The 25,062-nt window shown below is 45.6% G+C and overlaps 1 protein-coding gene across 1 annotated transcript in view; it reads right to left on the minus strand.

The window, feature by feature from the left end:
- RBPMS (RNA binding protein, mRNA processing factor) overlaps positions 1–25,062 on the minus strand; it is a 104,380-nt gene that overhangs the window by 56,052 nt on the left and 23,266 nt on the right. The window lies entirely within an intron of this gene.

A 25,062-nucleotide genomic window follows, 5' to 3' on the forward strand; every position in this document is an offset into this window, starting at 1 on the left:
ATGTGGGTGGGATTTTTCCTTTCTTGAGTTATATCTAATCTGGCCTTGTACAAGCCCCTTCTGGAATGTCAACAGCTGAAAGAAATTGGAACTCATTTTATTTTCAATTTAAAAAATCACATACATGTATGTGTTTGTAAACCACCCTGAGTCCTTGGGGAGGGCAACATATAAATTTAAAAAATAAATATATATATAAAATGGTAAGGAAGCAGAATCAAGCAGAATAACAACGAACTGAGTAATTTTATAGCTTCTATTTTTCCAGATTTATGACAATATAACTGATATAAGACCTAATCCTACATAGCTAGCCTTTACCCCCCCCCCTTGAAAAAACTAACTAAACTGCAACTCTCTGCTCAATTTTGGGAAAAAATTTCTACTTAATTATCTTAGTGAGGTAAGACATCCATAATTATCACATTTTCAAAGTTCCTCGAGATAGCCAAGTTTAACATCAATTTATACCAGTTGACTATCTAATCCTGTCTTATTTAACAGTAATTATATAAATCACTGATCCATCCTAGACACACCGTAACATCTCCTCTTTCATATTAGAGTTAGGATACTAACAATTCCTTTATTTAGTAACAGGTAACCAGACCCTAGCAAAACTTTTACTTGATCAAAATTTAGGAAACCACATGATTATTTGTAATCATCACATGCCAAGTCTTAGTTAGTCAAAGATATGTTGTTGATATCTTTTTATTTCCATTCTTGAGCTAGTCATCCTGGCTGCAATAATTAATTCTTTCCCCATGGCTACTAGTAATTCATTGCTTTCTCCAGGGCTACTAATTTATTAAGCTGCAACTTTGGTGTCAAGCTGCAACTTTGGTTACTTCTCCTTTCTTCCCCAAAAGCGACCATCTGACCAGCCACTGTAAGGCAGATCCCCGAATCCCCACATCGACCAGGTGGCAAGTTTAATCCAGAGATCTGGTTCTCTAACTATTGTTAAACTAACTCTCAAAACACGGCCTAACTAAATGCACCCTCTGCCAGAGCAGAATCTTTTCTACTACAAAATTATTACTTGGGAGCTAACGCATGGAGCATTGTGGAGTTTTGCAAATCGACAAAACGCTTCAACAATCATTAAATATTTTCCTATTAGGAAGTATACAATTCTATCTAATTATTTCCAAGGTGGTTCAGAAGCAGTTCTGGAGGGCCTTCAAAACAGAGCTCTTCTTCCAGGCTTTCGGAGAAGTCCAGCAATGAGGTCCCCAAAATCCACCCAATCACCAGGAAACTATAACACTGATGCCCAAAACGTCCCTCTCATCTGTTAGGCTGTTCTTTGTTATCTGTTATATATTTCCTTGTTTTAAATGGTTGCAAATGTTTAATGTATTTTCCTGTTTCTATATTCTATGTACACCACCCCAAGATGTCACACTGCAGGGCAGCATATAAACCGAATAAACAAACAAACAAAATTAGCTCAGACTAATCTGAGCTGTTCAGGCTGCTAGGCAAATGCATTTTATAACTATTTTATCAATTCCCTTATCACTGCACCCTGGCATTTTGCAAAAGTTTGACCCCAAGAGTCACACAAGAAATCTGCTTTTGCTCATGAGAGACATTCAAATCAGCCCTCTCTTTAGGACTCTCTCTCTCTCTCTCTCTCTCTCATTACACAATATTCCCAGCTTGTTTCTTGGCATTGTGACTTCCATAGTTCACAGCTCTGCAATCTACTGTACAATCTCTCTCAAATTAGGAATGCAAGTTCATTCCAGACCCATGACAAACTGTTCGTATCTAATTTTGGAACATAAAACATCTAACTTTTTGCTTGCCCACCTGATGTTTCGACAAACCAAACATATTCGGCATAGCGTGCCAGGAGGCCTCAAGCATTAGAGAGAATGCTTTCATAGGTAATACACACATGACGCGGAATGCTTTGGCGTGTGCAACTTTCTATGCAAGATATGCATCTAGTTGAACTGCATGAGGGATCCGGGGTCGCCAGACCCACGTTGGGAGGCGGAACTGGAGATTGGCAAGCCTACTACAGAACCACTGGGAACCAGACTGAAAGCAATGCAAGGCGCTAGTTATACTGATGTTCTGTGAAGTGATATTCCTTGATGGTCTCCCATCCAAATACCAGCCAGGGTTGACCCTGCTTAGCTTTGTGATTCGACACCAGACCAGGGCTGGTTACTCCTGACCGGGATAGCCCAATCTTGTCAGATCTTGGAATTTAAGTAGGGTTGACCCTGACTAGTATTTGGATGGGAGACCTCTAAGGCAGTGGTCCCCAACCTTTTTATCACCGGGGTCCACTCAACGCTTGACAATTTTACTGAGGCCCGGTGGGTGGGGGGTAGTTTACTCCTATACTCTCAACCACTGCCCTAACGCTCTCTGACTGCTATGGTAACGTTTAAACATCCCTTCAAAATAAGATACAGACACGCCACAACAATGAACATAAGAAACATTTTATTTTCATGGAAATTTTAACTCATGACAATGACAGATCAATGGGAACCCTGAGCTTGTTTCTCTGCAACGAGATAGCCTCATCTGGGAGTGATGGGAGACAATGACACCCGAAGTGTGTTGTAAAGGGCCGGGGGGGGGGGGGATGAAGTAAAGGGCTGGGGGGGGGGAGAAGGCGTCCTTCGCAGCCCACCTCCAATTAGTCGACGGACCACATGTGGTCCGCAGCCCACAGGTTGGGGATCGCTACTCTAAGGAACTGTAGGGCTATGAACCAGAGTCAGAGCACCTTTATTGGCATAAACACTATGGTTATGATGTGGAGGCAGGCAATGGCAAACCATCTCCAAACATCCCTTGCCTGCTTGCCAGATAGTCCTGGATCTTCTGGTTATACTACACATGCCATGCAATCAATCAATCAATCACTTAATCAATCAATCAATCAATCATATGCTAATGCAAAATGAGTCCCCCTTGTTGTCTCTTAGCTCTTCTTTCCAAGACCCACCACCACAGATCTTTAAAGAGGATTGAACAGCAAAACCACCCTTTCCCAACAGGGTCCGGGGGGAGAAGAGACAGCGAGATCCTAAGAGGGACGTTTTTCACGAGAACAAGCTCCACTGAGTAGACGTGCTTAAGACAGCACAGCTGCAGTGCTGCCTTAAGTGGAATTATGCTTCCCGAAGCACAATTGAGTATTATAAAATACAGCACTAGTAGCCAACAAATTCTCTGTCCCCCCCAGAGGGTCTAAAATCTATATGCGAAGCAGTACCTCTCATAGCCCTTTCAATAACTCCCTTAAACTCATCCATCTCTGGTTGTTCTATGCTATGTCAGAATTCCCAAAACCCGTTTTTTAAAACACTGGGGCTTATTTTATTGCTCTAACAGTAAATACTTCATAGCTTCTACAGCTCTAAAAAGTGTTTAAGAGGTTTATGGGAAAAGGCAATCCATGATGTTCTCTTTAGCGGAACTTTCTGTACGCATGTCTTGAAAGCGTGCGCAGAGCTTCTTGTTTTTGTTTTGGTACGCCCAAGATTAACTTGCTGGGATTCAAAAGACCAAGAATGGTGACAGTCTTATTTTAACAAGCAGAGATCAATACCTTCCGCTTTGTCACGTCCAAACAAGAGTTTCATCCATATACGCACATCTTCAGGGCTGCACTTTGAAAACTCAAAGGCTTGCTCAGACTGTTGCAGTAAAAGGTATTGCCCTGATCCTGTTTTAGATTTTGCATGGACCAGTATGGCTGTACAGCTTTTTCAGGACTGCAGCCATTCTTTTTAGAAAAAGAGCTGGTTTTTATACCCTGCTTTTCACTACCTGAGGGTGTCTCAAAGCAGCATACAATCGCCTTCCTTTCCTCTCCCCACAACAGACACCCTGTGAGGTTGGTGGAGCTGAGAGAGTCTGAGAGAACTGCTCTGTGAAAACAGCTCTAACAAGACTGTGACTAGCCCAAGGTCAACCACCTGCCTGCATGCGGAGGAGAGGAAAATCAAACCCGGCTCGTCAGATTCGAGTTTGCAACTCCTAAGTACTACATCAGATTGGTTGCATCAGAACATTAAAGATATGCATTATTAAGGTCACGATTTGTATCATCCTTGGGAACATCTTTGTGAAACTTTTTTGCTTGTAGAGAGTGTGTATGTGCGCATGCACATGCAAATGCGTGCGCACACAAAAACACAGATGCTTTATTTAAACCACACAAACCCTTCTGAGTGGGGCCCAAGACGGTGCTTTCCAGGCAAACAGAGCTGGTGGCAATTTGAAAGAGCAAACACAGCTTGTGGAGTGTATGCTCAAGCCACTTTCAGCTCTGACAAACTGGTTTTGCAGGTACCGGTATGGTTTCAAAAAGATCTGTTTGCCAGAAGCGACAGCTAGACAAAGGAAAGTGGTTTCTGGGCTATAGGACACAAAAATTTGTCAAACCTCGGATGGCCCTCTTGAAAACATCCACGGTAACCTGCCACAGAAGAATCTAAAAGGAGTATCTCACGGCACCTTACAACATACATACAAGTGATGATGAGTAAACTGCATGACATACAAGAAGTTCAGTTTGAGAAGACACTGCCTGTTTGTATGATTAAATGTGCGCTATTCCTCAAAAGCTTGGGCCAGCATAAATGTTAAGCTCAAACTAAGCAATATTTGAAAGAGGTGGCCAAACTGTGGCTCTCCAGATGTCCATAAACTACAATTCCCATGAGCTCCTGCCAGCACCATGCTCGTGGCAGTCCATGGACATTTGGAGAGTCACGGTTTGGTCACATCTGGAGCATATAATCAGATGCCCTAATTTGGATAGCCCAGGCTACCATGATCTCTTCATATCTCAGAAGCTAAGCAGGGTTGGTCTTGGTTAGTCTTCGGATGGGAGACCTCCAAGCTACACCCGGGTTGTGTCACAGAGGCAGGCAACAGCAAGCCACCTCTGAACCTCTCTTGACTTGAAAACCCTACGGGGTTACCATAAATCAACTGTGACCTGATGACACCTGCCACCACATAGGACCAGTTTTCTTTTTTTATGTTACGTCAGCCACCGAGTCCCCAAAATGGATCAATGTCATGGAACTGGGAAGGGGCAGCTGGTCCTCTTTCTACTCACTCCATTCCACTATTTGTAAGTTTCAAATAGTATCTGTCTGTCCCTCCCCACCCACCCGAGAGGGCAAACAGAACCTCAGGAAAGGAATTGAGACCGGAATCTTAAGCAGGACAAGTGGAGCCATTTATTTATTTACTTACTTACTTACTTATTTATTTATCTATCAATCATACTTATATACCGCCCTCCCCGGAGGCTCAGGGCGGTTTACATCATAACAAAGAACAATACATAAAACAATACAAGCTTCCGTAATGACCACTTTCCATTAACAATCACTTTTCTGTCAGCTTCCTCCTGCCACGGTCTTCTACAATGCCTGAAATTGCGTCCCATCGGGTCAGAGAGCCCCCTCAGATCACCATAGGGCAGTGGTCCCCAACCTTTTTATCACCGAGGACCACTCAACGCCGGGGATCACTCACTGGGGACCACTCAACACCTTTTACTGAGGCCCGGTGGGGGGGGTAGTTTACTCCTCTACTCTCAACCACTGCCCTAACGCTCTCTGGTCGCTATGGTAATGTTTAAACATCCCTTCAAAATAAGATACAGACACGCCACAACAATGAACATAAGGAACATTTTATTTTCATGGAAATTTTAACTCATGACAATGACAAATCAGTGGGACCCTGAGCTTGTTTCTCTGCAACGAGATAGTCCCATCTGGGAGTGATGGGAGACAATGACACCCAAAGTGTGTTGTAAAGGGCCGGGGGGGATGAAGTAAAGGGCCAGTGGGGTGGGGGAGAAGGCGTCCTTCGCAGCCCACCTTCTATTAGTCGACGGACCACATGTGGTCTGCGGCCCACAGGTTGGGGATCGCTACCATAGGGGACAGAACGGGGGTGCTGCAGTGAGAAGAAGTTGGTTACAATTGCCCATCCCTTCTTCTCTGAGCAGAATTTGGGAGAAGGGATTAAACCAGAGCCCGTAATCAGACTGGAGGGGCAGGACATGGCTGCTCTGAAACGTAAAAAAATCGACATCGGGAAAAACTCCCATCTCTTTGGCATGTGAGTCTTTACGGATGCCACAAGGCCCTTCTTTTGTTTTTTTACAAAACATATTGTCTGTCATCAACCTTACAATTTATGCAGTTCCTTCATGCTGGGGAATAACCCAAATAAGCAAACAGTAGTTCAGAACAAGATTTCAAACTTGGAAGGAAAAATCGAATGGAAGATAAAGAACTTCAGAGTTCAGCGGCAAGCTTTCGCCTTCTTCCCCCCACCCACCCACCCACCCACCCACCCGACCTGTGCTGGTTAAACAGAATATTTACATTTAACCCAACAAGTATGTAGAAAGAGTACTAAAAATGAGTGACAAATGGCCTCTCCTGATCTGATATAACCATGGCCCCGAAATAATAAAAAAAACCCCAACAAACATGACCTAAGTGGGTGAAGGAATTCTCTTCCCCATGAATAAACTATAGAGTGCAAAGGTGAAATTCAAGCTCTGTTGCATTTTAAAGCAAAACTCTTATTAGTACAGTTCAGGGAAGGAACAGCAAAACCAGATGAAATCAGCAATTCCTTCTTTACAGTTAGAAAACTAAACTGAACAGCAGTTTTCATCCCTTGGTTCTGTACATATTCACGGCCTAAAACAATTACCTTGGTCCTGCCCGAGTCAGCATGTCAGTTAACTCTGAGGTGTTCGATGAACTGGGTGGTGGTAAAGAGGGAGAGCTTTTACTTTATTTAGCTAGAATATTTCCACCATGAACTTGTCTAAGAATCTTTCCACCGTGAAGTTTCCACCATGAACTTTTGTGCGCCCGCCGGTGTGCGGACGCACGTGCCTCCCCACCGCGGCACAGCGCTGGCTGCGTCAGCAGAGACAAAGCACCCAACCCTAGTGAGCCAGTTTGGTGTAGTGGTTATGAATGTGGACTTCTAATCCGGCATGCAGGGTTCGATTCTGCACTCCCCCACATGCAGCCAGCTGAGTGACCTTGGGCTTCCCACGGTGCTGATAAAGCTGTTCTGACTGAGCAGTGATATCAGCCTCACCCACCTCACAGGGTGTCTCTTGTGGAGAGAGGAAAGGGAAAGTGACTATAAGCCACTTTGAGCCTCCTTCAGGTAGAGAAAAGTGGCATATAAGAACCAACTCTCCTCCTCCTCCTCCTCTTCTTCTTCTTCTTGTTCTTCTTCTTCTTGTGCCGACCCTATCCTCACTTGAATAACCTATATTGCCCTGGAATATACATTCAGAAGTAGCAAGATCACTTCTATAGCCCACAACCTCATTAAAAAATGAGAGCTACATTTTCTTTGAACCATTTAAAGCGGGGGTAGTCAAACTGCGGCCCTCCAGATGTCCATGGACTACAATTCCCAGGAGCCCCCTGCCAGCGAATGCTGGCAGGGGGCTTCTGGGAATTGTAGTCCATGGACATCTGGAGGGCCGCAGTTTGACTACCCCTGATTTAAAGAATGGCTGCCAAGTTGCCCACTACTGCAAGGAACCTCCCACCCTCAGGGTCCCTGCTACTGTTTAAAGAAGTAGTACGAGCAAAACGGAGAGGGGGACGACCGGTGCTGTGGAGCATCATGATGTCACTTCCAATTCTGGGTCTGAAAGTGACATCACAGCGTCACACAATACTCCAGGGATTTCCAAAATCTCTATGATAAAAACCATGGAGATTAGGGAAATTCCTAGACTGCCGCAAGGTACCCTTATCTCATTGCCTGGTCTAAATCCGGAAATGATATCACCGTGATGACAATAACAGTTTTCAAAGTCTCCACCCTTTCGTTGCTTCTAGGGGTCACTGGTCAGGCTGGCACTCCTGATTTCAAACTGGAACCAGAGATTCACTGGCAAGAGGAACTTGATTTTCAATTAATTTCATAACGTTGCGTGTAATCACACTGTGAGGACGGAGCCTGTCAGATTTCCTCAATTAATGAGCTCATACCAAAAGTATATCAAAACTTTCCAAAAACAAGTACCTTTCCTGGCAAGTTAACGAGGATTATTTTCCTTTTCTTCCACCCTCCCTTCTTCCTCTCAATTTTTTTTCTTTTGGGTATTAATGTACTATCCCAGCCAAGAGCGAAAACAAGAACCCCCGTGAAATTCCAGAACAGATCTTCCAGCAGAGTGTTGTTTTCTAAAAAATGAGGCTTAAGACTCTCTTGCCCTCAAGTTTGCCAGAAACACAACAGCTAGAGAAACTATATCTCCAAACATCCCAGGCTATTAACCATCATGTACTTTTTGAAGCCTGGATAGCCCAAACTACTCAGATTTTGTCAGATCTAAGAAGCTAAACAGTGTCGACCTGTTTCCCCCCAAATGGCCCATAAGGACAGAAGGTCCTTACAAGCCAAACCACGTCTTCCTCTTTGCGACGGACCATCAGTCTCCAGCTCCCTTTCTATCTAAGGGTTTCAGGAAACTATGGGGTTTCCTGGTGGCCTTGGAAGGACTTCCCAAATGGGTAGGAATTAATTAATTTTCATATATTTTTCAGATTTGTTAAACATTTACTGGGTGATAAGGCAGCCGAAATACTGTCTGAAGCTCTGACCATGAGGCTGGGAGTTCGATCCCAGCAGCCAGCTCAAGGTTGACTCAGCCTTCCATCCTTCTGAGGTCGGTAAAATGAGTACCCAGCTTGCTGGGGGGGTAAATGGTAATGACTGGGGAAGGGAATGGCAAACCACCCCGTATTGAGTCTGCCATGAAAACACTAGAGGGCGTCACCCCAAAGGTCAGACATGACTCGGTGCTTGCACAGGGGATACCTTTACCTTTATGACCATATATAATCATGTCATTCCCAAAATGGCCAATGATGGGCTTGGAGGGGGTGGGGAGGGGCGGGGCCCTGGGTGGGCATGTACGCTGCTCTGCTTCCCAACTATCACCCCACTTACGGGATTTCTCGAAGCCTGAAGAATGTTTCAGGGGCTTCTCAACAGTAAAGAAACTGAGAAAGTCTGCCCTACGGGGTCATCATTTAGTCATCTGTGACTGGACAGCACTTTCCACCACCGAGACATTTCATGAAGGACATGTTCATGCTTGTTCCACACAAAATTAACTATACCCAAAAAAAGAAGAAAAGAAAAATCGGAACAATCTGATGAGGCTGGCCAATGTTGGCAGCGAAACCCTGGGGGCTTATTAACAGCCTCCTTTCAGTTCAATGATTTACCTTAAATCACAACGAGGCAGCTAATTTAAAAACAAAAAACCCCCACACAAACCACTTTTCAATAATTAACAGCTGTCAGCAAGTCTCAATAACTTAGCCTGAGCTTAAGGGACAGCAGAAACTTTTTAAAAAACAACCCCTCCTGTCCTGTCTTCTGTGGGGCAATTTGATACATGTCCTCATCAGATCACAGTACTGTGAAGGTTGCATTCGGCTGAGGTTCATGCACAGAGCAAGGCAATGTCTAATGCTGGTTATGCAACAGACTTAAGAAGAGGGACCATCTCATGCTTTTTTAAAGCCTAAATGGACTTGGGGACGTTAAAGAAACACACACAGAGAGAAACTATAAAATCCAAAGCAAATTGCCTTGGGGAGAAGATTCTCAGGAATGGACCATGGGGTGAGGGAACGCCTCATCCTGATAAACTAGCTCTCCCATCCTTTACGAGGGACTTTTTGCAATCTTTAAGACCGAGAGAGGGCCTTGGGGCACACAGAATAAGATATCAAAGTACAAACCATGCACCGCACACCCCTTCTGAAGTGCCATGTACTCCTTTCCACCTCTCCCTATCATTTGAAAAGACGTTTAAAAATGGATTTAAACAGTTACCAAATTTTGAAAAGCAAAAAAGACGTGTTTCCCGAATGACTACTTCAAAAAGTCAACACTATGACAAATCTCATGTTAAACACCCCTACTATTAAAGCGGTGATAACTGCTAATGAAGAGCCTCTTGTGGCGCAGAGTGGTAAGGCAGCACACATGCAGTCTGAAAGCTCTGTCCATGAGGCTGGGAGTTCGATCCCAGCAGCCGGCTCAAGGTTGACTCAGCCTTCCATCCTTCTGAGGTCGGTAAAATGAGTACCCAGCTTGCTGGGGGTTAAACGGTAATGACTGGGGAAGGCACTGGCAAACCACCCCGTATTGAGTCTGCCATGAAAATGCTAGAGGGTGTCACCCCAAGGGCCAGACATGATTCGGTGCTTGCACAGCCTTTACCTTTTAGGCCTCTATTAAAAGGTATCTGGTGAACCTAACTAAAATCACACTGCATTGGCAAAAGGATGACAAAATAAAGCATGTGCTACATTTAGACATCATTATAAATCACAGTCTTTACATTTTGATTAAACTGATTTAGCATGTTGTCCAAATGGAAGGTACCCAACAAAATTTGAGTCCAATGGCACATTCAAGACCAACAAAGATTAACACCTTGAATAAATCTTTGTTGGCCTTAACCAGGGGTAGTCAAACTGTGGCCCTCCAGATGTCCATGAACTACAATTCCCAGGAGCCCCCTGCCAGCGAATGCTGGCAGGGGGCTCCTGGGAATTGTAGTCCATGGACATCTGGAGGGTCGCAGTTTGACTACCCCTGGTCTTAACGGTGTGGTTGGACTCAAATTTCGTTGAGCTACTTCAGACCAACACCGCTATCCACTTTGAAGGTACCCAACAAACCGACATGTATCCTTACCTACATTCCTCCAAAAGAATGGCATTTCTATTTGAATAAGAGCTGCTTTTTTGTGTCCTGCTCTTTACTACTCAAAGGCTTATCCTTCTTCCGCCCACAACAGACACCCTGCAAGGTAGGTGGGACTGAGAGATCTCCGAGAGAACTGTGACGCTCTTATCTGTGACTCCTTGAAGAGGGATCAGTGATTTCTGATTCCACCCACTCAGTGCAGAACCCACATTTTACTCCCTATTAGGTTCCAGGAGGTTTGCTGGCATCCAAAAACAATGGGGGGGGGGGGGCTTAAGCAGAAGGGGGAAAATAGGAATATCATTCACCACGAAGTTCACAGATGACTGGATACATGCCACTGTGGTATGCTGTTTTGGTGCTAAAGCAGAATTCTAAGCCACTGTCTCTATAGCTAACCTGTTAACTATGGTTTATATTAACGGGGGTTTGTTATTACATTTGAATGCAGAAATCCCACATGTCCACAGGGCAATAATGACATCAAAATCTTTATGTGCTCCAGCTGACTTGTGCTATTAGTGATTAATCAGGACTCTACCTTCCTTCACAAAGCTTTGGATAAGTCATAATTTCTCCCTTGAAAAACAAGCAGAATACCAAGAAATGGCTTTATGCTGACATCATGATAAAAACCATGGCTTAGAAACCAGTTTGATTAACATCTGGTTTTACATAATGGCTGCGTGCAAACTGCCAAACAAACTATGGTTTGTTGGTGGATGCTAATCTGGTACTCCAAACCAGTGGTCCCCAACCTTTTTATCACCGGGGACCACGCAATGCTTGACAATTTTACTGAGGCCCGGTGGGGGGGGGGGGTTAGTTTACTCCTCTACTCTCTACCACTGCCCTAATGCTCTCTGATAGCTATGGTAATGTTTAAACATCCCTTCAAAATAAGATACAGACACGCCATGACAATGAACATAAGGAACATTTTATTTTCATGGAAATTTTAACTCATGACAATGACAAATCAATGGGAACCCTGAGCTTGTTTCTCTGCAACGAGATAGTCCCATGTGCGCCTGCCGGATCGTGGATGAAGTAAAGGGCCGAGGGGGGGGGGAGAAGGCGTCCTTCGCGGCCCACCTACAGTTAGTTGACGGACCACATATGGTCCGCTGCCCACAGGTTGGGGATCGCTACTCTAAACCATGGTTTGTACCTGGCTCATTAAACATGGTTTGTACCGACTGTGGATAATAAAGACAACTGAGTATAGAATCACACCCTCTCTCAGCCACCCTTTATATAGACAAGGATGCACAGATCAGCCCAAAATTTGGGCAGAATTCAGTGGGTGGTGCTTTCTGAGGACCCGTGACCTACTTATACTCGGTCTTCTCTCAGTATCCCAATAGTGCTCACTTACTAAGCACAAATCAGCTTCAAATATTTCAGTCTGTCCAGAAGTGAAATTTAGAAGGCAGGGGGAAAGGGGAAGCCACAAAAGACCGACTGTGTTTCCGAATATAGTCCAAGCATGCACTCAAGCAGCAGCACCGAATACAGAAGAGAAGCTGGCTGATAACGAGAAAAAGGTAAGGGCTATAAAAGAGTTATTTCAGAGTTTTAAAAGTTCAGCAAAGCAGTCAGCCTTTCTCAGCTGAAACATTCTTCAGGCTTCGAGAAACCCCAGAAGTGGGCTGATGGTGCAGAATATGGTTGGGAAGCAGAGCTGTGGACACGCCCACCTGAGGCCCCTCCCCTTCCCACTCCCTCCAAGCCCATCATTGGCCATTTTGGGAAGGGAGGGAGGTCAACATGACCTTATATAGTCATATCACCCAATAAATGTTTAACAAATTTGAAAAATATGTAAAAATTAAATCCCACCCATTGGGGAAGCCCTTCCAGGGCCATCAGGAAACCCCAGAGTTTCACAAAACCCTGAGCTAGATAGAAATGGAGCTGGAGACTGATGGTCCATCACAAAGAGGAAGACGGGGTTTGGCTTGCAAACCTATCCTCCTCCTCTTCGATTATTCTCCCATTTGTTGAAATTGGCCCCTAGCGAATGGGCTTTATGTGTAGTGAGGCTTTGCCAGCAGGCTGGTAACACAAAGGACCTCAGGAGAACTGCTGGGAAATTCTGCTCGGGGGCTGAGAAGAAAGGCAGACTACATGGGATTTATTATAAGATGGTGGTCTCATAAACTTACCCAGTGGTTTGAACAAACCACACTTTAGTGTCTCATCGGAATGCAATAAACAGACATCAGAAAGCGATGGGAAACATTTACCATATGTGATTTTGTAAATGCAACGGATATAGGGGAGGTCTATCAAGGTCAGGCGGCGTACATTGATGGGCAATCAGAAGGTCGCAGATTATAGTTTTTCATAATAACTACTACCCGGTTCTTTAACTCAAGATGCCAGACTGAACCTAGGACTTTCTGCATGCAAAAAGGCTTGACCACTGAGCCATAGTTCCTCTTAATCTCACAACTGCAAAATGGAACTGTCCTACATTATTGGAATGACTGCAAACCATCACTAAGATAACAGATAGCACGAAAAAATACAATAGGGGTTGAAAAGAGTTTGAAAGGCTTTATTTCCGTTGGTGCAAAACACAATGTGTTTCCTCACTGCTCAAAAAGGTTTTCCAGGTGCCTGAAAGAAAAACCCACCCAACCTGTTTGTCAGAGACAAAGGAGGGATGAGTGGCCCTACCAGAAGGCCAACTGTGCTATCATCTAGAAGTACTTTGAATACACTTTGAAAGTGCTAAGTCAGGCTTTCTCCAGGGCGTTTTGATGGCCCTGGAAGGGCTTCCTGATTAGGTGGGAGTTATTTTTTAAATATATTTTAATTTGTTAAACATTTATTGGGCGATACAACCATATGTTGAACTGCCCCCACCCGCATGGCCCATGATGGGCCTGGAAGGAAGGGGAAGGGGAGGGGCCCTGGGTGGGCGTGTCCACAGCTCTGCTTCCCAACTATATTCTGCACCATCACACCACTTCTAGGGTTTCTCGAAGTCTGTAGAACTTTTCAGGGGTTTCTCAATGGTTAAAAAATGGAGAGAAGCTATGCTAAGTACATGATAAATATACTTGTTGTTCAATTAGTTTTAAAGTAATGCAAGTTTTCAACCTAGGATTCTGGGCACGCATCAGCTTTCCTAGAAAAGCTGAGTGCTGTCCCTCTTTGTAAAGTCTGTGTAGGCAAAGCTAACCTTACATGAGAAATGTTGTACTTCTTCCCAGCCACTGGGCAGAATCCGTCCCTCACAGCTGCCGGAGCAAGCTGGTTGCAAAGATCTCAATTAAAGTTCACCGGGGGACAGTGGAAACAAACCCCAAGCAGAGAGATTCCTGGGACCGAGAGAAGCTGGAGCCATGTAATCTCTTATAATTTCTTTGGCCGCAGACCAGAACTTTAGGACAAAATGTCAAAATCCCCATAAATGGAGAAAGGAGCCGGTGCCAGCGCATCTGTATCAGAGTTGATCTGGGATGTGAGGTTTCCAAGGGTTCCGCGTATGAGGCCAAGTCGTTTCAACCTGAATTCCACCCCTACATCAGACTACGACATACAACGCCTGGGGCCAGCCTTTATTTGCAATATTTAGACATGGTTTCTATTTCCACTGTTGCTCTATGTAGGTGAAAGTTTTGCAGATCATTCCCCTAATGGCCTGCGTGCATATCTGACAGGAGGCCTTGCACAGTGCGTGGACTTCCTAGCTGAAAACCACAGCCCGTGTGTCCCAATGAAACCAGAGGCATAAGGCTAGCACGTGGGAAATCATTTTTCACACCGAGGTAAGAATGCAGGCAGAAAACCCCTGGCGACTGATGCCCCCTAAACCAGGGGTAGTCAAACTGCGGCCCTCCAGATGTCCATGGACTACAATTCCCAGGAGCCCCTGCCAGCGAATGCTGGCAGGGGCTCCTGGGAATTGTAGTCCATGGACATCTGGAGGGCCGCAGTTTGACTACCCCTGCCCTAAACTAATGCAGTAACCTCTTCTTTAAAATTATTTTTTGTAAAACAAGCCCTGCACTTCAAGTCAATGGACCCCCATCACCATTTGCGGTCTAAAGCAAAAGTTCTGGAGAACTCAGAAGCTCACACGCTGTTTTGTAGTCATTATGCCTGAGGTCTTACACAGTTTTGTTCTTGAATTGGAGAAGCAGTCGGCCCTCCCATGCCCCAAGACAGTGTTAAGTGCCGCCCCCTGCCTGTGCTTCCTGCCAAGGTGTAAGAACAAAATCATATCTTCATGTGATGGGTTAACCGGGTTGACTGCTTCTCCAACAACGTCTACGTCCGGAGGTTCATCAAGGGGGCCATGCAATTAGATCTCCCTGTACAGCAGGGGTAGTCAACCTGTGGTCCTCCAGAAGTTGATGGACTACATTTCCCATGAGCCTCTGCCAGAGTTGGCTGACAGGAGCTCATGGGAATTGTAGTCCATGAACATCTGTAGTCCATGAACAGGTTGACTACCCCTGCTGTATAGCAGGTTTCCCACCTGGAACCTCCCTGTAGTTCTTCAAGTGCTCACCAGGCCATCATTCGAGCCTATAAGGAAGGATGAATTCAGCCTTTTATCGTGGAAAGTGGTGTTCCTAGTAGCCATCACTTCGGCCTGGAGCGTTTTGGAAATCGAGGCACTATCCACAAGGAAAGAATTTCTGCGCCTTCAACAGGGATTCGATAACCCTCAGAACGGATTCCAGGTTCATTCCGAAAGCGAATCCCCATTTTCACCACGACCAACCTTTAATTTTACTAGCCTTCTGTCCCAGGCCGCTAAACCCAAGGGATAAGAAGTGCCATGTCTTGGACGTGCACAGGGCCCTGCACATATATTTGAAACACACGTCAGAGTTTCGATTGTTGGAGACACTGTTTGTACTGCAGTGCTCAGAGCAGTGGAAAATCTCCTCACCCACCATTGCTGGCTGGGTCAAGAGATGCATTGCTAAGGTATACACGGCCCAAGGGAAGGTTCCGCCAGGAGGCATCACGGCATCTTCAGCTGCCTTCGCCACCAGGGCCCTGGTGACAAGAGATCTGTCGGGATGCAGCATGGTCATCTTCTTCCACCTTTGTGCGGTACTACTGCCTAGACCAGATGGTGGCAGAAAAAGCAGCCTTTGGACTCTACATGTTGAAACGTGCCACAGGGATCTGATGATAGACCCCACCCCCCGGTGAAGCTTGGGTACAGCTAACCTCCTGGATGACTTCGGCCCCACTGAAGTAGAACGAAGCAGACTCACCTGAAGGCTTGTTCTCTAATTCCTCACCCCCAAAACACTGTGGGGAAAAATGGCTGTAAAAATTACTCCGATGCTCTAGGAATTGTCCCATGTCTCTGTGGTTTTTACCATAAAGATTAGGAGACATTCCTAAAGAGTCACCCAGAAGTGAAGGCCATGCCTCTCCAAACTTCACCCTCCCCAGGCACTTATCTCAAAATCTCCTGGCCTTTGCCGAGGCAGAGCTGGCAACCCTAGCTTGCATTAATTATCCACCTGTTAACCAGAAGTCCCCAGTTGATCTAAGAGGCTAGGATCCCTACTCCGTCACATTTTAAAAAGAGCTCCCCCTTTCCCTCACTGATTTTCATACCAAAGACAGTTTTGCTCTTCATCTGACCTTAACCCTTTGTTGCATATAATAAAACATGTTATTCTAAAATACTGTTCTTGCCTTTTAGTTCACTGCAGATAGGACTCTCTTCTTAACCATCATCTATCATTAAAATCCTTCTCAGGTTATGCCAAATTCCACACCAGCATTCCAATGTGTTGTTTGTCTGTGCCAGTACAAGGTCACCAGGTCATTCATTAGCATATAAGGCAACCTTTCTCAACTTTTTTTACTGTTGAGAAACTCCTGAAACATTCTTCAGGCTTCAAGAAACCACAGAGGTGGTGTGATGGTGCAGAATATGGTTGGGAGGCTTGGCTGTGTACATGTCCACCTGGGGCACCTCCCCACCCTAACCCTCTCCAGGCCCATCATGGGGGGTCAACATGAACATATTTGGTCATATCATCCCATACATGTTTAACAAATTTTAAAAAATATATAAAAATTAATTGACTCCCACCCATTCAGGAAACCCTTCCAGGGCTGTCAAGAAACCTCAGGGTTTCACGAAACCCAGGTTGAGAAAGCCTGCCACAGGGTGATGTCCCTATGAACTCTATGATTTCTAAAGACACCACTGAAAAGCAGCCAAGTGGCGAAGGAAGGCAAAGGAGAGGAATTTCAAGTCAGTGAAACAGGGGTGTTGAATGCTTTCTCCCCAGACTGTTTTCCCTGTAAAAACTAGTGCTGTTTTATCTCTAGCCAGGCTCCAAGATAACAGAAGAGGGAGGGGTTGAGAAGGAAAAGCAGTAGGCAGAGGAAGAATTCAGCACTCCCCTCCTGCCTGCTGTTTCACAGCTGTTTGTCTTCAAAGACGCAGGTCTGCCCACAGCAACATCTGTCTCTTACCCCTTACGTACTGTGCATGTTGTATTGTACACACTGGCTTGTCCTAATTGGTGCATCCAGCTGGCCCTGGGAATTCTGTTAGAACAGTTAACAAATCACTACCCAATTTTCATCTTCGTTTCTCAGATGTCATCACGCCGATAGTTCGATTATCTGGGCCACGCAATTAGGATGTGCTTTCTCAAACACAACAGGAAAACTTTGCAAGCCTCGGTCCTCGAGACAGTTGTTGGCTTTATACATCACCAGTCCGGATGCAGTCCAACTCTTTTAACTCAAGCTTTTAAAATTCTATTCCCAAAAGCAAAAGGGGGAGATTTTAGTAACCTGCCCGGCCAAGTAACTTTTTCAGTTGCCTAAGGCAGTGGTCCCCAACCCCTGGTCCGGGGACCTGGACCGGTTCGTGGATCAGTTGGTACCAAGCCGTGGCTCCTCCTCGTTCTCCTCCCCGGCTGCTGCCTCAGGGGCTGCCCTGCCACTCTGCCGCCGGCTCACCTTTGGTGCTCTCTGGTGGCCGCGATGGCTGGGGCTCCCCCTTGGTGTGGCACTGCGCAGCTGCTGCTAACAGCGCCCCCCAGCGGGCGGCGGGAAGTCAGGGGCGCCGGTGGGAGAGCAAGCAGAGCAGGGATTCAGGTGGCAATGGCGACGTCCCTCGGCATAAGACTACCCCCCCCCCCGGCCTCAGTAAAATTGTCTAAGCATTGACCGGTCCCCGGTGATAAAAAGGTTGGGGACCACTGGCCTAAGGCATATTGCATGTGCTTTCCTCACACCAGGCTCAACAACTGCCTGATCATCTGCAGAAGTCAGGTAGGGATTCTTCTATGAGGACCAATAATACGGACAATCTCCATGTAAAAGCAATTTGTCGATGACTTCCATTCCCTGTGAACAATATGAAGTCACAAATGTGCTGGTGGATTCCCAACCAGAGGTCCGTGGGAGCTCCAGATGGTGCCCGTGGCATGTCCCCTCCTGCCTTAATGGACTCGGCCACAAACCTTGGCTTCCAAGTGTGAGTTCTCTCATGGTTTCTGTACCTGGGAGGGGGCGGAGCCTGCACACCTACTTCCACCTTAAAGAGCATCCTGTCTCTCCCAGTTTGCCTCGAGCTTGTCTATTAACTGGGTGGTGATGTCACTTCCAGTTTAGACATTCTGTAACCCACCACGAGCTGGTCTCGGGAGTGGCAGGAAATAAATTAAATAATAATAATAAATAATAATAATAATAAATAATAATATGTAACTTCAGGGGGAGGGGGGGTGGCAGGGAGCCATGGCTAGCTGGCATCTCTTCCTGGGTTCCTCAAAGCCTGAAAAATTATTTCAGGGGCTCCTCCATAGTCAAAAGGTTGAAAAAAGCTGTTCTAGATCCCACTGGAACCACAACACCAACACTGGCTACAGGACTCATCACAGCTGCCTGGCTCACAAAATCTATCAAGGGAGGGGCAGTAGCTCAGTGGTGGAGCATCTGCTTGGCATGCAGGTGGTCTTCAATCCCCAACATCTCCAGTTAAAACCGAGGTGGTAGGAGATGTAAAAGATGTCTGCTTGAGATCCCAGAGAGTCACTTCCAGTCTCGATAGACAATATTGACCTAGGTGAACCAAAGCTCTGATCCAACTTCAGGTTTTTCATCACCACCTTGATGAACCACTAAGGCATGTTTTGGATGGCTCCATCTTCTTAGAATCATAGAATAAATAGAGCTGGAAGGGACCTCATGGTTCATGTAGTCCAACCCCCTGCACTATGCAGGACACTCACAACCCTATCGCTCATCTACTGTAACCTGCCCCCCCCTTTGCCTTCACAGGATCAGCCTCTCCATCAGATGGCTATCCAGCCTCTGTTTAAAAATTCCCAAAGATGGAGAACCCCCCGGGGAAGGTTCTTCTAGTCCTGAAGAACACATGAAGTCCTTGGTCACTATTTTCAAGTGTTAACATTAAAATCCCCAGAAATACATGACTGATACTCAATAATGCTGAAATCCAAACAAAACATCTAAGAAAATAGTGATGAGAAGAGAACAATGCATGTTTAACAGTTATGTCACAGTAAGGCTGTCTACTCCAGGTTGAGAACTTCTTGGACATTTGTGGGTGAAGCCAGGATTTGGAGACATTGGGAATAATGCCAAACAATCCAGCCTCCAAAGCATCCATGCTCCTCCAGGGGATTAGATCACTGATGTCTGGAGACCCATTGTGTTTCTGGAAGATTTCCAGACTCCACCTGGAGCCTGGCAACTCTGTGCCACAGGTACTAAACACAGGTGCTACAAGGAATGAGCGGGAGGGAGTGCAGGACTCAAAGAGAGCCGCAATCTCTTTAGCAGTGGCTCTTGTTTTCTTTAAAAGTTCATCCGTGGGTCAGCCAACTGTAAAACATTATTACTGTTTTAGTCAAGTCAAGGGTAAGTTTGAGCATTGGGGGCGTCTCGGGTTTGTGAATGGGGTTCTCCCCTCTCCCGAGGATCCTTTCATCTGGCGTCTATACAGAAAGACAAGTTCTATTTTTAGTTCACACCAGATCGAGATTATTGAAAAAGGAGAGGACAAGTACAAACTAAAGGTAAAGGTAAAGGTATCCCCTGTGCAAGCACCGAGTCATGTCTGACCCTTGGGGTGACGCCCTCTAGCGTTTTCTTGGCAGACTCAATACGGGGTGGTTTGCCAGTGCCTTCCCCAGTCATTACCGTTTACCCCCCAGCAAGCTGGGTACTCATTTTACCGACCTCGGAAGGATGGAAGGCTGAGTCAACCTTGAGCCGGCTGCTGGGATTGAACTCCCAGCCTTATGGGCAAAGCTGTCAGACGGCTGCCTTACCACTCTGCGCCACAAGAGGCTCATAAGTACAAACTACAGCAGTGCATTTAATAAAGGTCTCTGAAGTTTCCACTCCACAGAGACTCATTAAGACCTCTGGCCAACCTCTAAGGGGCCTGTGTGTGTTTGAGAAAGTGGCCAGATAAGGAAATGGAAAAGGGGAGTCGGAAACGAGGGAAGGATAGGCCGCGCTCCTGGCTCGCTCTCCGCAGATAACAATAGTCACCAGTCTTCATCTTAATAGCATGATATTAAGGAAGGCTGCCCAACACGGTGACGGGACAGAGTTAGAACTTGATAAAAGACATCCTTTCCCCCCCAGCTCACGGATGCAAGTATTCCAGAAATAAACAAAGGAGTCAGAGCCCCCAGCCTCCGGGCTGGTTTTCACTTTCCCACATTTCTGTTGACCTTCTCAGGCAATACCCCAGGGAAAAATAGCAGCAATGGGAATACAGAGATAAGGCTCATAAAAGCTCTCTCTCTCTCTCTCTCTCTCTCTCTCTCTCTGGCTCTCCAAACTCAGCCCATTAGCCAGAGAGAGAGAGAGAGAGAGAGAGAGAGAGAGAGATCAGGGATTCCCAACCAGGGGACTCCGGACCCCTGGAGGTTCCTGGGGGGTCCACAGTCTTTCCCCTCCTGCCTTAATGCAGGGGTAGTCAACCTGTGGTCCTCTGGATGTCCATGGACTACAATTCCCATGAGCCCCTGCCAGCATTTGGAGGCAGTTTAAGGTGGGAGTAGGTGTGCAGGCTCTGTCCCTCCCAGGCTCAGAAACCATGAGAGAACTCATACTCAGAAGGAAGGAAGAGGAGCAAAGGAAGCAACCGTTTCCCTAGCTTGTGGCCATTAAGGCAGGGGTAGTCAACCTGTGGTCCTCCAGATGTTCATGAACTACAATTCCCATGAGCCCCTGCCAGTGTTTGCTACCCTGAGCTATAGGATCGGGTCCTCCCCAGCCCTTGTGACATCTAGATCCCCCTGGGGCCATCCATCACCCCAGTTTACATCTGTTTGACAATGTGGGGAATAGGTGAATGAGAAATATGGGTCTAGTAGGAATTGCTATGCCTGCCATCTTTGTCATTTTTTAAACTGTTTATTGTATTGTATTATAGGCGAGGTGGTAATCTCGCCATCCGGCTAGTCCGGGAGTTGCCGGTATACAAATTTAATAATAAATAAATATAATAAATACATACAAATCACCTACTAGCCATGATGAGCTAAGGGAAACGCCACATTCAGAGGTAGTAAACTTATGAAACCCAATGCTAAGAAGGCAACAGTAAGAGAAGGCCACGGCCACTGGGGATTCCAGACATGGGATCACAGCTCCGTGTTAGAATATAAGAGCCCTGCTGGATAAGACCAATGGTCCACCTAGTCCAGCATCCTGTCCCACACAGTGGCCAACCAGTTCCTCTGGAAGGCCAACAGGGGGGCAAAGAGGATCAGACCTTCCATGGTAAGAAGAGCCCTGCTGGATAAGACCAGAGGTCCACCTAGTCCAGCATCCTGTCCCACACAGTGGCCAACCAGTTCCTCTGGAAGGCCAACAAGGGGGCAAAGAGGATCAGGCCTTCCATGGTAAGAAGAGCCCTGCTGGATACGACCAATGGTCCACCTAGTCCAGCATCCTGTCCCACACAGTGGCCAACCAGTTCCTCTGGAAGGCCAACAAGGGGGCAAAGAGGATCAGGCCTTCCATGGTAAGAAGAGCCCTGCTGGATAAGACCAGAGGTCCACCTAGTCCAGCATCCTGTCCCACACAGTGGCCAACCAGTTCCTCTGGAAGGCCAACAAGAGGGCAAAGAGGATGAGGCCTTCCATGGTAAGAAGAGCCTTGCTGGATAAGACCCGAGGTCCATCTAGTCCAGCATCCTGTCTCACACAGTGGCCAGCAAGATCTTCTAGGGCCAGCAACAGAGAACAAGACTTCCCCTGATGTTGCCTCCTGGCTCTGGGACTCAGAGAATTAGTGCCCCTGTGGAAGTTCCCCTCAACGATAGACATCCTCCATGAATCTATCTAATCCCCCTTCAAAGCTGTTCATTCCTGTGGCCATCCCTACATCCTCTGGCAGTGAATTCCACATTTTAATCACTCTCAGTATAAAGTAGTATTCCCTTTTGTCCGTCCTGAACCTACTACCCATCAGCTTCACTGGATGCCCCTGAGTTCTAGTATTTTGAGAGAGGAAGAAAAATTTCTCTTCATCAACTCTCTGCACCTCATGTATAATTTTATAAAACTTTTATTAAAAATGTCATCATTTCCCCCTTAGTTATCTCTTTTCTAAATGCAATGTCCTTTTGCAGAGGCCATAGATCTATACAGGGGCATTAAAATATTGGCCATTTGATTCTCAGCCCCTTTCCTAATAACCCCTAACAGAGTTGCCTTTTTCACTGCTGTAGCACACAGGGGGGACACTTAAGCAACCCACTGCAACCCCAAGATCTTTTCCCCTCTTGGTCTCAGCAAGTTCAGATCACCTTAGCCTACACTTGAAATTGGGACCTTTTTTGTCCCAATGTGCATCACTTTACACTTAACAGAACTGAACTTTATCTGCCACATTTCATTTGTTTTTATTTGTTCTTTTTTGTCCTTATTTTAATGCTTGCCTAGGGCTGGGGAAAAATAGGGGAAAGAAGCTGGCATGTTACAATCCCTGCCTGATGGTTTTGTTTGCCCAGCAAGTTACACATTTGTGTAGACCTGTTCTAACATATAAGAAGCAAACTCCTGCACACAAACAATAAAGGTATTCATAGGGATTATAAAATGCTTTTGTTAGGATCAGCCAAGGAATCAAGAAACCAAACATGTTAAAGAAGTATCAAGGTGTATCACCCAAGGAATGAAGAAACCGAAAAAGGTTAAAGAGGTATCAAAGTGTTGCCCAATATAACGAATTCATTAAGTAGAAAAATGAAAAAAAAATTAATATATGAAAATGCATGTATATGTGAACACCTCCATGTGGAATGTTTTAAAGTAGTTTAGATGAGGTTCTTTCATACCAACTGCACCTGTCAAATTCATTGCAAGGCAGAAGCTGGAAAATGTTGTCAAATGAGGAATTTAATGTTTTAAAATGCACTTAGGAACAGGATAATGAGAAGACAAATCCAATAGTACCACCAAATGGCTGGAGAGCTGACTATTTACTAGTCCTATAGTACAAAACAGAATTGATACAGAGATCACTCTACTCAAAATAGAAAACAGCTTTATAAAGAAAAATACAACTTAAAAACGGACCCCCAACCTTTTGGCACACGGAGGCTACATTAGCGTGCCCAGTCCCTAAAGAGGACCACATCTTAAACCAAAATGTAACAAAATTATTAACCTACTTATTTAGATCAAAAGTTAACATTCAAAGGTAAATTAAAAAATGTTTACGTTAATGCAATCCATTTTGGAACAATCTTTTACTGCGGAATTGTTTTATTTAGCTACACATGCTTACCTAGTCAGTGTGATTTTCGTGGCTGTTTTCTGTTAGCCAAGGCACTGATGTCCAAGTCAAGATTTGTGACACTCTTAAAATGTCATGTTAATGTTCATCTGAAAGCCTTGACCTACATTTCGATTTCACAATTTTCATCTTGGAAAAAGTTTGTTCACAGATGTATGTGGTGCAGGTTGGGGGCTGCATGCAGCCCACAGGCCCCAGGTTGTTAGTCCCCAAATCTTTAGCATTTGTTTTTAAATGGAAATGAAGCAAAATATGTTTAAAATAAATGTCCAGAGCCATTTAGGTATCTTTGAAGATTTCTAGCCCTTTCGAAAGGAGCTCCACACATGCGCATAGGTCACTGGCCCTAAATCCTAGTAAAACATAACACAGCAGACTAACTTCGCAGACAGACTAGTCCACTGGGCTTGACATACAACAGAGGCAAATTAAATAATCTGGAATGGTCTCAGGGCAACAGCTCACACAGCAGTTATCTATTCCCATGTTTAATGGAGATCAAAATGGACCTGGAGAGGGTGGGGTTGGGAGGGGCCCGGGTAGGGGTAGGGGTAGGGTTAGCAACCCTGGTGTGCACCCAGCTATGCTCCCCAATCATATTCTGCCTGATCATGCCACTTCTGGGGTTTCTCGAAACCCGAAGAATGTTTCAGGAGTTTCTCAAAGGTAGAACGCTTGAGAAAGGCTGTCATAGAGGGTAAACGAATCGATGGCTATTAGCCAAGACAGCTAAAAAAGAACTTCCATATTCAGAGACGGTGCTGTCTCAGTACACTGAGAATAGGGAGGGTGTATCGTCTCCGTGCCGTGGAATCTTTCTGGCGGCATCCAGTTGGCCAAGGTTGGAAACAGAACGCTAAGGCTACGTGGAACTTTAGTCTGTTCCTGCTGGGCTCTTGTGATGCTATCGTGGTTGTAACATCAACAACATCTGCACTCCTTCCTCGCAGGGCCCACAACTCGGTTTCCTATCTGAAGTCCTAAACCTCCCACCTGGATTAAGGTCATAGATCTCAGATGCTCACGGTATGTGTATCCCGTACCAAGAAAAACTGGAGAATCAGATGGGATGGAATTCATACCCTAAGTGCTTACTGTCTTCCAAACATCTGGACACTTCCTATGCAGATACTCACTCTTTCCCCCCTCCACACTCTCGCCTATAGCCCATGTATTTACATCTGCAGAATTGTCCGTGACTGTTAAGTGTTTCTGTGAAATGCAGCCAATACCGAGAGGCAGTTTTCCGACACTAACCGACATTTTCAGGGCTGAACCACACAATGACTAGTTTTTGGTCAATGTGTTGTGAAACATAAGAACCCTAGCCAAAAAACGTACAATTGCTGACCATTTTTTAAAAAATTATCTCTGTAGATAATTATAACTTAGCAGCTCCATGCCTGAAGAGGTCTCCAAATCCACATTCCATGGATTTTTTTCAGGCTCCCGACCAGAAATAAACAGGCAGAT

Source organism: Paroedura picta, chromosome 7, assembly GCF_049243985.1.
Source record: "Paroedura picta isolate Pp20150507F chromosome 7, Ppicta_v3.0, whole genome shotgun sequence".
Classification (NCBI taxonomy): Eukaryota; Metazoa; Chordata; class Lepidosauria; order Squamata; family Gekkonidae; genus Paroedura; species Paroedura picta.